General features: G+C 32.6%; 1 long non-coding RNA gene across 1 annotated transcript; it reads left to right on the top strand.

Moving 5' to 3' along the window:
- Positions 1–11,299: 11,299 nt before the first annotated feature.
- Positions 11,300–12,458, top strand: LOC126882037 (uncharacterized). Its single transcript, XR_007697087.1, has 2 exons — positions 11,300–11,440; positions 11,507–12,458. It is a non-coding gene; the product is annotated as an uncharacterized LOC126882037 (long non-coding RNA).
- The last annotated feature ends 299 nt before the right edge of the window (positions 12,459–12,757 follow it).

Here is a 12,757-nt window from a genome sequence, read left to right as displayed (position 1 = left end):
TTACGTCATCACGCCCAGATGGATGACGTCACTAGTATTATATATATACCAAAAAGTCCTAATTCAAAAATAAAAATCGACCTGTCTGAGGATTTCTCTTCAAATTTGCCCATTCTCGAGATAATGAATTTATGCAAGCTCAAACGTCCTCAATTATACTACAGTGTAGCGCCCGCTTGATTAGCAATTAAAAAAACAAAGCGGTTTTCGATATTTTATTGCAAAAAACTCTTCGGGATTTCATCAATCAATGTTTAAGGAATATCTGCGTACCTTGTCAATATTGAAATTTTTAGATAAATGTCCGATTTGGGTTAAAAATGGCCGATTTCGCAATTTTCAAAATTTTCAATCGCTTATATAACAAAAACTGTTAACTTAAGAGAAAAATAACTAAGGACCTTTTCTGTTTGGAATGATCCAAAAAGCCTAAAAAAAATTTTTTCGATGCAAAAAGAATAATTTTAGGAAAAACCCCTAATCTTTCCCCTCGCCTGGCAAGGTCTTATGCTCTTCAGAATCGCCTGTCATTGTACACATTTCTTCTAAATGACTTACTCAAACACATACTTAAATTTAAACCTTACAGGAGAAAGTTTATTTTACCCCCTAAATTTGCACTTTTCGATTCACCTGGTAGATACACGTGCACCGCTGAGGCCTGCCATTTCATGGTTTTTAGCTTTGGTGTGCTATGAATTATCACTCTACAAATTTTTAGCCTTACAGGACGACCGTTAGTCAAAAGGTTCACTAGCTCTTAGACTATTAAGTCAGTACACACCTTTTGGATCCGGATTATTCAGGTTTTACTGTATGTAATTTACAAAATTGTAAAATTATAGTAAGATAAGTAATTAATTAAGAGATATACTGGCATATTATTTCTTCAATTGGTAGGGATCAACTGGCACATAAAAAGGTCATGACGGTTTTTAGACAGGAATGTTGTGTATCTAACCAATTTCCTAAGTTAGCAAAGGTCGTAAGTTCATATAATTGGGTTTATACAAAACTGTACTGAGAATACTAAATGTGCTAATAGCACTGAAGAATAATTAATGATGCTGAAGTTATAGATCTATCGTTGTTTGTAAGATTCACTTTTTCAATATTCGGATGTACGACTTTTGTAAAGTAGGCTAACAATCTACAAGGTAAAACAAATTGTAAATACGTGTTAAGATTCCACTTTTCCTGCACTGTTGCAATATTGCATGAATTAAGAGGCAAGAGAGGCACACATGCTTTGCGAATGGCTTATTTCTATTTACACCAACATTCTTCTTCCAATTCGTGTAATTGCGAGAAAGTTCCAAATTAGTTAGGTGTTTCAATTAAGAGAAAAAATATTAAAGAGTAGCATAAGGCCATACAAATAAAAACAATTTATAAAATTACACCCAATCAATGATTCTACTATGTAGATTATACTATTGGGACCGTGCAAGTTCGGCAAAGCGACACCTGGTTTCTACGCTCAGCAACATTTTTCGCGCTTTTAATTATATTGGCCAATTATATTAGTCCTGGTTACTGGATAATTGTCAAGGCCATAGTCCAAAAAAATAATAAGAAAAAATAAGATGCAGGTTATGTTATTAAAACGTAAACAATTGTATGTAGTAAATAAAATTAGTTATTAAAATGCAGTACTGCAAGCAAAATACAATTAATTAAATAATTACCTTTATATAATAATTGCATATCATATCAATATTGTGGAGCAATATATAATTTTTCTTCTTCAATGACAGTAGGTATGAAATATACGTTAATTTGACAATTTCAATTGACAATATGAATTATTTAAGAAAGTTGCAATATTTCTCCGCTATTCGCGCACGATCGTTTCTCGTATCCCCTCCAAGTACTTGCACACCGCGAATAGAACATATCTGTAAAACACTTCAAGAGTATGAAATTTACTTAACTTACATACTTTACGGGAAGATAAAAAGTCAAGCCGCTGTTAATCATTCTCAATTTACCGAAAAAATTAAACGTTTTACAATCACAATTTTAGATAGGTGAAATCTTATATTAATCGCCGCAAAGTTACACGAAGAGTTCATATATCGAGTTCTAGTTCTACTTCCGCTCACTTTGGCTGAAAACCTAGGACTTACGAAGTCCAATTGCTTGTTGTCATTCGGATTATGTGGTCCGTCCGTTCTACTCTTCTGTTTCTTATCCAGTTCTTAATGTTTTAATGTCTTAATAATCACCACTTTTCCACATCTCCGTCATATATATTTACATAATATAACTTTGTCCTACAATGTCTTACCATCGATCTTTCAAAGAGCATATCTGCTGTTTTTAGCGTTCTTTTTGTTCTCTCTGTCAGGTCGTGTTTCTGCCGCGTATGTCATTATTGGTCTGTTGACTGTTTTGTAAAAACTTCCTTTCATTTCTTCCCGATATTTTTAATTGTCCATATTGTTTCATTCAGTCAACCTGCGGCACTGTTTGCTCTATTCACTTGTTCTTTCGAGCTTTCCGTAGCTAGATAATGTGATGTATAGATATTTAAACTCCATCACTTCTTCTATTATCTGATCATTCAGCTCGAATTTGCGTCTTAATAGATTTGCTGCTATAACCATGTATGTTTTTAAATCATCTTCACTATGAGACATTAGTATGGCTGCACATGGATTCGCTCCCGGGTTCAGGTAGGAAGACCTAACCCTTCGGTCATAACTTAACTTTCGGGTATGAGTTTCGGAGCCAACTCGTGTACAATAAAAGTGGTTTTATAGGGGTTGGGAGCGAATCCATGTGCGCCGATTAGTATTGCATCGTTTGCATGGCAGATTATTGTAAGTTGTTTTTCTCCGATTTGGTATCCATTTTTAGTTCTTACTTTTTCATCATTATATTCATCTTCAGATTGAACAATAGAGGACTTAGGAATTCCCCTGTCTTATCCTATTGCCAGCTTCAATTGGGTCAGTTATTTCTTCTACTTTTACTTTTATTGTGTTGTTCTGGTAGATATTTTCGATCGTTTTAATTATTCCTGAAGGTATATCTTCTGCGTACAATAAATGGATAACATCGCTTAATTTGGCTCTGTCAAATACCTTCTTAGGGTCCACGAAACATAAATATGCCTATTTATTCCCGAATATTGCCAGAGAAATTAATTTCTCTATAATTCTCAGGGTCCGGTTTGTCTCCCCTTTTGAAGATATTAGGATGCTTGATCTCCATTCTTGTAGTATGCAATAGCATAACAATAACACCACTCGTGGACAAAGAGATCTATGACAGGTTATGTTGTAACGACAGAGATATACATCCATAAAAAATAATCGACGTTACATGCTTCAACTCAGCAGATTTAGGTAGCGACCATAGTCTAGAGTTACGTAAAATAAGAATAATCATAAAATACATACCCAAGAGAGCGGCAGCAACACAAACAAAAATCAAAGCCGAAGGACTAAATACGGAATCCACGGAATATTTATACAGAATAAGAATATCAGAGAAGAATGCTGAGAATGAAATATTAAAAAACAATAACATCGAGAAAAGCTGGGAAAACTGGAAAGATAAAATAATTAACGCAGCAGCAGAAGCACTTGGAGAGGAAAGTAACCAATGCTAATATACAGTATAAATTAAAGAAATATGGAACATAGCTTCTTAAGACACAGTGTTTGAACTGCATTTGAGATAGTGGACCAATATAAAAGTTCCAGACATTAAAACCAGAAATCATAGCAACATTAACATTGGCATGTAGAAAATATCTTTGAACTAGAACCTCCTACTTCTATCTCTCTTTTTAGGAGTTTACTAAAATAGCGAGCCCAGCCGAATGAGCCGAAAGTAGATAATCGGAGTTAAGGGTCCGCACCGCGCCAAGGAATATAACCGAACCGAACCCACTACCTACATGCACAGACAAGGCGACTGCAGATACGCGGTACGAATGGGTTATTATTTTTATAAGTTTTTGGATATGTATTTAAAACGTATAATTTAACCTAAAATATTTATTTTAATATTTATAGTGCTAAATATTTCATGTGTATCTATTTATGGATAATGATGATTGGCATTATACATAATATTACGTATATTGTTCTAAAGCTATTCTTTGTGGCGTTTGTGTAATTTATTATTCTAAATAGGAAATAAGCCACAATTTAACTTAAAAACTGATTTTGTTAACGTTTCGACCTCCACTTCGGACGTCGTTGTCAAAATACACAGTATTAATATATTAAAGAAAAATGTTGTTGCTTAGTAAAAAAATTTCTGCTAATAATATAATTTATTCTAACTCATTCATATCGGCAATTATTAGAAGATTTTTTTTACTGAGCAACAACATTTTTTTAAATTTATTAATATTTTGTATTTTGACAACGATGTTGAAAATAAAAGTTAATAAAATATTTTTTTAAGTTAAATTGTGGCTTATTTCGTATTTAGAATAATAATAAATTACATAAACGCCACAAAGAAATAGCTTCAGACAATATTTTAGGTGAAAAAATATGTTTTAAACCGGTACGTATCCATAAACTTATAAAAATAAAATAATCTATTCGTACCGCGTATGCACAAAAAGCTAGAAGGATCTGCAAATTCTGCAATCGCCTTCTGCATGTAGTCACGTCGGTTCGGTTCTATTCCTTGGCGCGATCGCGATGCGGACCCTTAAATAGGAACCGGTCCTAATACCTGATTCTGACCTAGAGGTGGGCTAGAAGTATTTGCAATCATGTAACCGATCGTAATTTTTATCTGTGATTGTGATTTAACAGAGCAACAAAATAGTTGTATTTTAAACTCCTAATTAAAAATGTTCAAAAACATTCAACAGGTGTTATTATTTTCTCTAGGTCAGGATTATAAAATTAGGTCTGTTAGAATGAGAAACAATTGTATTGAAAAAGTAGTTTTTGTAATGAAAATAATATTGCATTAATAAATAATTTGATGTTTTTTTCATTGTCTTAATTGTTATTAGAAAATATAACAAGAGCATAGGCGCCAAATTTCGGGCCAATACTTTCTCAATGCATTCATTTTTTTTTCGAATTTTAAAAAAATAATAAGTATTTTTGAAAAATATAAACGCGGAATGAAAGATTACATTATTATCGAGGGCCGAAAGTCCATTAGAATAATAAAAGTGTCATTTGAATGAGATATTTGAAATTAAAAATCACACTTAATTTTCTCTTCTTTTTACCGCTGTAACTTATTAAAATACACATTATAGAAGTTTTCAGGGACTTTCAGCACTCGGCAATTATGTAATTTTTTATTCTGCGTTTAAATTTTTCAAAAATACTTACTAGTTTTATTATAATTCGAAAGAAATAAATGCATTTAAAAAGCATTGTCCCGAAATTTTGCGCCTACCCTCTTAAAAACGAAGTAAAAAGTAAACTTTAAATACCAGTATTTGCTACAAATACTGATTAGTTACTATTTGTTACTTTTAAATTAAAATTTCAGAATAGCAGCCTTTTAACCTTTTTATAATTAACTCAAATTCTTCAATCAGAAATAATTAGACTAGCTTTGGAAATAACCGTTCGCAAGGCACTGATGTTCCAATGACACTAAGGCGTTCTTGAGCTACTTGTGCATAATAAGGAAAAATATATTTATTTTCTCTCCGCCATTTTAACGAATCGTCACTTCGCGGCAACCGATTATTATTGCCCTGCTTGTCGTAGTGCCTCGTGGCTGATCCTGCGATCCCATAATATCATCCGGATCTGCAGATGTTTTCTCATGTTCTAATAAAATTTGAGTCGTAAATCCTTTATTTTTTTGTTACATTCCAAGTTTTTCTGCAATAAGAGCGATTCTATTTTCTGTGCTATTTCCGCATTTGTTGGATCCTTAAAAGGAATTAGTCGAAACCTTATTTTGCCAAGAAAAGTTGAAATCGACAGTTTATAAACAGTTTAATAAAATTCCACTCATACATTGTTGAACTAGTGTTTACGTACATATTTGTTATGCTTATAATAGCCTTAACAATTTCTTCTAGCTGAATAAATCTTTCCAACACATAAAATGTCGAATTACAACATGTGGAAACATCTTGCAGTAATTTGAGAGGATTCCCGTTTTCTGGATTTTTTGAAAATCTAAAAGTTTAGCAGTTGCTTGTAGAACTCTTTTTAAAGTGGCTAATGGTATTTTTATTTTGGTTAAATTTTTAATGATTTTCTTATATCACTTTTGATAACAACATCTGAGGTAGAAGTCGAAACGTCAATAAAATTATTTTTTTAAGTTAAATTGTGGCTGATTTCCGCATCCTTTAAGTCATCGTTAACAATAAAGTTTATTTATTGTGTGTGCAAAGCATCCAAAATGTTTCATTTTCACATCATTTTGTGTACCACCTTTAACATTTTGTGCATTATAGGAAACAATAATGTATTAAAATTTTGTTTTCTAAGTTCTCTAAGTTTTATAAGACAGCTTTATCTTACAAATATTGCATGATGCATAATTATCATCCACTTATATAAAAACGTTCCATAAACTACTAAATTTTTTATTTTTTTGTTTGGCACTAATGGCATGGTATGCGTTCTAATAGCAAACCCAATTTTGTAATAGTGACCTTAACAAAATAATAACAGGTGTAGAATTTTACGATGGTCCATAGTGGTAACGCTTCTTATTAGGAGTTTAACATACGAATATTTCGTTGCTCTGTTAAATCACAATTGAATCGGTCATTGCGAAAACAATCTAAGACCATATTTTGGGTAAAATGACGACGCTTTTCAATGCCATTAAATTTACATATAAATATACAGGGTGTTTCATTAATAATTGTCCATATAGTAACTGGAGAAACCTTAGCACAAAATACGAAGATTTAACCTAAAACACTTTAATAAAATGTGGTTCCTTACTGCGTTACAGGGTGTTTTATCTAAAAATTTAAAAACTATTTTTGCTCAGCATTTTAAAAATATTTGACGTATCCTTTTCATACTTGGCAGAAAGTGCAACTACTTACTAAAGTATGATAAGCAAACGTTTCTAGGTACTACCAGAGGCGTACGACAAGGGAGAGTGGATAATCGACCCTTCTCAAATTCTACGCCACTGGAGGAATTACTATTTTAGTGCCATTTTTAGATTCTCCAATACTTTCTACATAAATAATATACTCTTCATTGGTAACGATAAAGTCATTAGTTTTCGAGATACTTGAAGTTAAATATGAAACGGCACAGTTATTTTAATTAATTTATGATATGATTCATATGAATTAAAATTTAAAAATTATTTGTACCCAGTACTTTAAAACTATTTGGCATATCCTTATCATACTTGGCAGAAAGTGTAGGTACTGTACACTCTACTAAATTAAGATAAACAAACGTTTCCAGCTACTACCAGAGGCGTACGACAGGGGATAGTGGCTGGTTGACCCCTCCCAAATTCTACGCCACTGATGAAACTGCTACTTTAGTGTAATTTTTTGATTTTACAATACATTTTATGTAAATAATATACTCTTCATTCGTAACGATAAAATGATTAGTTTTCGATATATTTGAAATTAAAAATGAAGCGACACAATACATTAATCAAAATAACCGTGTCGTTTCATTTTTAACTTCAAAGATCTCGAAAACTAATGACTTTATCGTTACGAATGAAGAGTATATTATTTTTATAAAAAGTATCAAAGAATCCAAAAATTGAACTAAAATAGCAATTCCGCCAGTGGCGTAGAATTTGGAAAGAGTCAACCATTCACTTTCCCCCGTCGTACGCCTCTGGTAATAGCCAGAAACGTTTGTTTAACATAATTTAGTAGTTTGTACAGTATCTATACTTACTGCCAAGTACGAAAAGAATACGTCAAATAGTTTTAAAATGCTGAGTAAAAATAGTTTTTAAATTTTTAGATAAAACACCCTGTAACTCAGTAAGGAACCACATTTTATTTAAGTGTTTTAGGTTAAATCTTCGTATTTTGTGCTAAGGTTTCTCCAGTTACTATATGGACAATTATTAATGAAACACCCTGTATACATAAACATTTAAACTTTTTTTTGCCTTTCAGAAAGATTCATTTATAACCCATAATACTTATATAAAATATCCAACTATTAATGAAAATATTTTTACGTTTCCTTAAAAGTTTACACATTGTAACATGTATTGTTTTTACAATGACTGATTCAGTTACAGACAAAAATCACAATGAATAAAATATCACTGTATCATAATTTAGCCCACCTCTAGACTCGTTCGGCTGATTTAAAACAGACTGAAATGGTAAATGTAGGCGGGCTTTTGCATTTGCGTAGCTTAGTTCAGAATCCAGCAGTCGACTGAAGTATTGAATATAATAATTATTTGAAAATATTTTGTTGGCCAGCCGCCTAGAGCCGAAATACATGTATTGGCTATGATCCCTTTAAAAATCGCTGGACCTGTATATATTATTTAAAAGAGATCATCCTTCGTGAATTCCTTATAAGTATTTACTTATTTATGGTTATATACAATATCAATGTGACACAAACTGCACGTCCGGCATGTTTTTGTTTTAATGCTAAAACGCATTAGATATTGCCACATCTGCCAGCAATATTTCTGATTGTTCGACAGACAGTCCCAATTACCATTTAAGCCAGACTCCTGATTGTTAAAACTTCTATTTTCTTTCAAATATTGTGCTTCGGAAATAGCAAAAAAAAGGTTGTTGTAAGATTTGGTCAAAGACAAGAATTGTGACATCACAACCAGTAATTATTAATCTAAAATTATAATTTTACAATTTTGTATTTCGAAAATGTTTCGGGATACCTTTTTGATAAGCCTACGATAGAACAGAAAAAACCATTTGAAAATATCAGATGTAATATTTATGTTATAGAGTACCAGAATATATAATAAAAATATTTACACTTTGCTTTTCTAGAAAAATAGATTTACTAACTAATTTAACATCATCATATCCAATAAATAAATCAAATTATACACATAACGTGAAGAGATTTAAAAATCTCTATTGGGCAGTATTCTTTACAAATTTTATTATATATAGCTACCTCCTTTGAAAGATCTACAACAGTGTGAAATGGTGTCTAAAATTACGAAATAAATATTTTTTTATGTTAATACTTAATTTACAGGGATACGAGTATTTTTCAAATGATCAAAATGTTTGAAAGATTTATCAAAAATAGATAATTTGATAACTAATATTTTACTTTTTCTTGTATAGTTGTCCTCAGCAAATATCTTAAGTTTTTTCATGTGTTGTAAATATTACTTGTTCTAAATTGATATGTCATCGATAAAGTTTTTGTGACATTGCCCCTTTCTGTGTTTTTATTACTTTATTGTGCTTTTTTAATTGTACAAAATAATTAGATATAAATTATATGTTTAGTGTGTAAGTTAAAAATAAAGACTAATAAATAAAGTGATTTTAATTAAAATAAAGTTAATAAATAAATAAACTCGTAACATTGGTGTCAGAAGTGGGATGAAGCTCTTCAAGAATATGAGCTAGATATTGCCAGGTTAGTACGATATGCATATCCAACAGCTCGCGAAGACATGATGGAAAAGTCGGATGTTTAAACATTTATTGATGGTCTTCCTGATCACGAGATACAGACAATACATCGGCCAGCGTCTTGTGACAAGCTAATTGCAGTGTTCTTTCATGATAACGAAGACCATCAATAAATTCTATCTTCGATTTTGAACTGCAACTAATAGACATGCCCAAGTGTTCGTCAACATATCGCATAATATATACAGCTCCCGAAGCGAGCCCTGGCCGGTTAGAGAAATCCTGTCTGTTAAAGTTTAGGTGGGCGTACGACCTAAGACAGCGTTTGTCACCGGCCATGATTCGTTCCGGGAGCTGTAGTTTCTTCCTAATCTGTTCGAAATCCTCTGTCTCCTCCACGCCTATGGTCTGAAGCACATCCGAAGCATCTCCGCGAAGGGCAATAGTTAGGTTTACAGCCTTTTCTTTTTCGGGCCATCAGTTCGCTCTGGCTGTAGTGATGTTGATTATAGTTACTTTCGAGAATTCGTTACAAATAGTTACTTTTGTAAAAAGTAATCATTTACAGTATCCGTTACTTTGATTACTTTTGTATTTGAGTACCGGTAATCATAATATGAGCTAATCATGATATTATCGAAAATCGTATTTCTCAGTAGTTAGGTATTTTGTATAATAGGTATTCCGATATAACAAGTAATCATTTACAGTATTCGTTACTTTGATTACTATCATTACTTTTGTATTTGAGTACCGGTAATCATATCGAAAATCATATTTCTCAGTGGGTAGGTATTTTGTATGCCCCCCTAAATGCCCTGGTCTAATTCTAATAAAACCAATGCAATACATAAAAAAATTAAAGTTGTTGATCATACTGTAGAAATATGGTACTGTGTAAACAAGTGTACTGGTTGTAGACACAATAGTCGTTACTCGCTCTGATACGACTGGTACGAAGTAATCGGAGTAATCAAAGTAGATACAATAGTAGTTACTCGCTCTGATACGATTGGTACGAAGTAATCAGAGTAATCAAAGTAGATACAATAGTCGTTACTCGCTGTAATACGATTGGTACGAAGTAATCAGAGTAATCAAAGTAGATACAATAGTCGTTACTCGCTCTGATACGATTGGCACGAAGTAACGATCAGTGTAATCAAAGTAGATACAATAGTCGTTACTCGCTGTAATACGATTGGTACGAAGTAACCAAGTAAACAGAGTAATCAAAGTAGATACAATAGTCGTTACTCGCTCTGATACGGTTTGTACGAAGTCATCAGAGTAATCAAAGTAGATACTATAGTCGTTACTCGCTCTGAGACGATTGCTACGAAGTAATCAGAGTAATCAAAGTAGATACAATAGTCGTTACTCCCTCTGATACGGTTTGTACGAAGTCATCAGAGTAATCAAAGTAGATACTATAGTCGTTACTCGCTCTAAGACGATTGCTACGAAGTAACGAAGTAATCAGAGTAATCAAAGTAGATACAATAGTCGTTACTCGCTCTGATACGATTGGTACGAAGTAATCAGAGTAATCAAAGTAGATACAATAGTCGTTACTCGCTCTGATACGATTGGTACGAAGTAATCGGAGTAATCAAAGTAGATACAATAGTCGTACTCGCTCTGATACGATTGGTACGAAGTAATCAGAGTAATCAAAGTAGATACAATAGTCGTTACTCGCTCTGATACGATTGGTACGAAGTAATCGGAGTAATCAAAGTGGATACAATAGTCGTACTCGCTCTGATACGATTGGTACGAAGTAATCAGAGTAATCAAAGTAGATACAATAGTCGTTACTCGCTCTGATACGATTGGTACGAAGTAACGAAGTCATCAGAGTAATCAAAGTAATCAAAGTAGATACAATATGTAGCCGTTACTCGCTCTGATACGATTGGTACGAAGTAATCAGAGTAATCAAAGTAGATACAATAGTCGTTACTCGCTCTGATACGATTGGTACGAAGTAATCAGAGTAATCAAAGTAACGATGTGCCTCTCTGTATAGTAATCGTTACTTTCGGTATTCGTAAGTAACGAGTACTTTGTAACGAATAGTTACTTTTTCAACATCACTATCTGGCTGCTGATTCGAACTGTTTCATGTAGTTGTTACATGAATATTTTCCGTCGAAAGTTGGAACTTTAACACGAACAGAACCTTCCACTCCCTTCATGTCGGCTGTGGCTCACAATTTAAATTTGACCTCTTCGTCTTTTGTCTCTGTTAAAACGGGTTTCACTCCTCTGTCTACTGCCCTGATAAGTTAGAATTTGTGAATTTCGGTTTTGTTATCCAAAGTTGTGTTTAGTAATTCTATGATCTGCACTTTTACAAGCATGATAAAAATATTCCTAACTTACTGGGTTATATACCGTTTCATTCTAAAAAGGTATTGCCTTTTAGAAATGTATATTTTCTTCACAATAATAAAAGGTAATAAAAACAAAAAAAATCGGCTGTTTAGTACGGCTGTTGAGTAAAAGATATGTTTAGCAGGTAGCAGATGCAGATACAGTTGTAGACATTTAAATAAAAAACAATGTCATAGCATAAATTTGACCGCTATTATTAAAAGTTTCGTAATTATAGATCACTTTTGAATTGATGCAGTTATTCTAGAGGGTTTTGCCACAATCACTTAATAAACTTATTTAATATTAACTTATACTTTTGACTATGATTCCGTAGTGCGAATGTAGGATTTGTTATTAAATAACAATATAAATAACTTTTTTTTATGTAGCTAATGCCTCGACAACTAAGGGCCATTTGCATGGATAAATAACTTTAATGCAAATTTTGTATTAAAGTTCTTAAATTTCTTAGTCATTGTTTTCTAGTTTTTATAGATCGTGGTCTGGAGTTATTGTTAACCTCATAGCTCAGTTAGCTAAAAACAATTACGACCTTTGCCGTACCACTTGTGATAATATGTGATAACTGAATAAAAGGGAATGTAGACATTTGTCGGAAAGAAATAACTCTAGATCATGAAAGATAAAGTCTAGAAAGCAATGTATCAATACAAACACCGGCCAGAAAGGATATACTCCTCGATATTGTACTTCCCTAAAAAAAATACATGTATGTTTTTTTTACCCTTAACCACTGACATGCGTTATGTCATCTTCTTCTTCAGCCTGTGTTCGTCCACTGCTGGACATAGGTCTTTTCCATTTGCT

The sequence above is a fragment of the Diabrotica virgifera genome, chromosome 3, assembly GCF_917563875.1.
Source record: "Diabrotica virgifera virgifera chromosome 3, PGI_DIABVI_V3a".
Classification (NCBI taxonomy): domain Eukaryota; kingdom Metazoa; phylum Arthropoda; class Insecta; order Coleoptera; family Chrysomelidae; genus Diabrotica; species Diabrotica virgifera.
The sequence above is the reverse complement of the archived record's forward strand: the minus strand, read 5'-3'. Positions and strand labels throughout refer to the sequence as shown.